Source organism: Arachis ipaensis, chromosome B01 (assembly GCF_000816755.2).
Source record: "Arachis ipaensis cultivar K30076 chromosome B01, Araip1.1, whole genome shotgun sequence".
Taxonomy (NCBI): Eukaryota; Viridiplantae; Streptophyta; class Magnoliopsida; order Fabales; family Fabaceae; genus Arachis; species Arachis ipaensis.
In genome coordinates this window covers 130,419,435-130,421,514 of record NC_029785.2, presented here as the reverse complement: position 1 = coordinate 130,421,514, position 2,080 = coordinate 130,419,435, and the positions used below count along the sequence as shown (strand labels likewise).

Sequence of the window (2,080 nt, the reverse complement as noted above, 5' to 3'; positions counted from 1 at the left end):
AAAGCCTGCTAGAAGGAAGGGAATTTCTTAGAAGGAAGGGAAGATGGAGTATAGGGAATGGAGCGGAGGTAGACATTTGCGAAGATAATTGGGTGGCTGGGACAAGAAAATTAAGGAGAGGCGGAGTAGGCGGTATTAGAAGAGTGAGTGAGCTGATAAGAAAAGGGGAGGGTTGGGACAGAAACAAAATCATGGACATATTTCCAGGAGATGTAGCCGATCTAATAACTAAAACCCCCCATAAGCCTGATCAATCAAAAGGACTTCTTTGTTTGGCCGTACAAAAATGATGAGCAGTACTCTGTTAAAACCGGTTATCATGCAGCGAAGGAAGAGAAAGACTCAAGGGAAGAGGGAAGAATCTGCAAAGCTTCGACTAGTCAGGATTGGAGGGAGGTTTGGGAGGCTATTTGGAAACTACCGGTGCCTCAAAAGATTAGAATGTTTTTATGGAAAGCAGTGCACAAAATTCTGCCAGTAAATACGAACCTATATCAGCAAAAAATTACAAAGACACCCACATGCAGCATATGCCAGAGAGAGGAAGAAACAATTGAACATGCGCTTTTATTGTGTCCGTGGACTAGAGCAGTGTGGTTCGGATCCAGCATTCAAATGGTGCCTACGGCCTCTAATGTCAGATCTTTTGGAGAGTGGATGATAGATAAAATTAGAAGAATAAGGAGTGAAACAGGGAATGAACAAGCGAATATATTATGCAATCTCGGATGTGTGTGTTGGTGCATTTGGAAAGCAAGGAATCAGCATATATTCCAACAATAAAAAATCAGCCCACTAAAGGTAATAATCCAATCAGAGTGTCTAACAGCAGAATTTTAGAAAGCAACACAGGAATCTAGTACAGAAAACAAATCAGAAACAGTAAAGAGAGTTGAGAGAAAGAGAATTACCTGGAGACCTCCGCCAAGGAATAGGTTGAAGGTGAACACAGACGCAGCTTTTCACAAGGATACAGGTACGACTGCTCTAGCAATGGTAGTCAGGGAATGCAAGGAAAAGTCATCACTGGGACTACAGCAACATTCAAGACAATATCAGCATTAACAGCTGAAGCTCAGGCATACAGGGAGGCACTCATACTCATAAAGAATCTACAAATACCCAAGTGCATAATTAAAACAGACTGCTTACCTCTGGTTCAGGTAATCAAGTCAAAAATGCCTATAGCGGAAGTGGATGCAATCTTCCGTGACATTATCTAATTGCTGGAAGAGACTCCAGATGTAGGAGCTACTTGGACTCCAAGGGATGGCAATAAGCTAGCTCACCAACTGACAGCGATGGCAGCGGGGAATGACCTAGGGAGACAGTGGACAATGAATCCGCCTGCTCTAGTTAGGAATACTATCAGAATAGAAGCAAGTTTCGCAACAATTCAGCATGTTTAAGGTATACAGCATCAAGGTATGCAGATTCAAGTTAACATGGTTCTCGACACAACAACCCACCAAGAACTGTGAAGGGAGGAGAGATTACATGGGAGGGCGAAAACAGAAACCCGAGATAAGCCACCAGCGAAAGATAAGGAGCAGAATCAACCCACAGAAGTTCACCAACTAGCCATTATCAACCACAACGAAGCCATTGTTATAGGAGACAGGGACCGAGGAGGAGGCTCAGCCGATCGGGCAGTGTCGCAGATTGCGTTAGAACAAGGATGGGGTAGCTATCGGCAGAATAGGGATGCGCCAGGGGATTCATGGCAGTTCCGATGGAAGCCCAACGAATGTGAAGTGGTGCATGCAAAGGTGTATGGCGGGAGGATTGGTGAGGCAGGTCCGGAAGGAAAATCAGCAGAGAGGCGCAGCAAAGGCCAAAATCGAGAGGAATTCCTCAGGATTAGGGATGGCAATGGCATCGGGGAAAGAAGGAGCTTGGATCTAGGGACATGCACCATAGCTGAGGATGAAGAGCATAGACGTGAAGATCTCTGCGTGAAGGAGGAAGAAGATCAAACTGAGGTGAACCGGGGCGGGTCACTTCCGGGGCGGGCTACAGAATGGGTTGGGTGGGGAACTAATAGCTTCTGTTGCTTTGGGCCGGGTTGGTTGCCTGGTCT

At 45.7% G+C, this 2,080-nt stretch overlaps 1 pseudogene; it reads left to right on the top strand.

Moving 5' to 3' along the window:
- Positions 287–2,080, top strand: part of LOC107620049 — a 24,435-nt pseudogene continuing 22,641 nt past the window's right edge.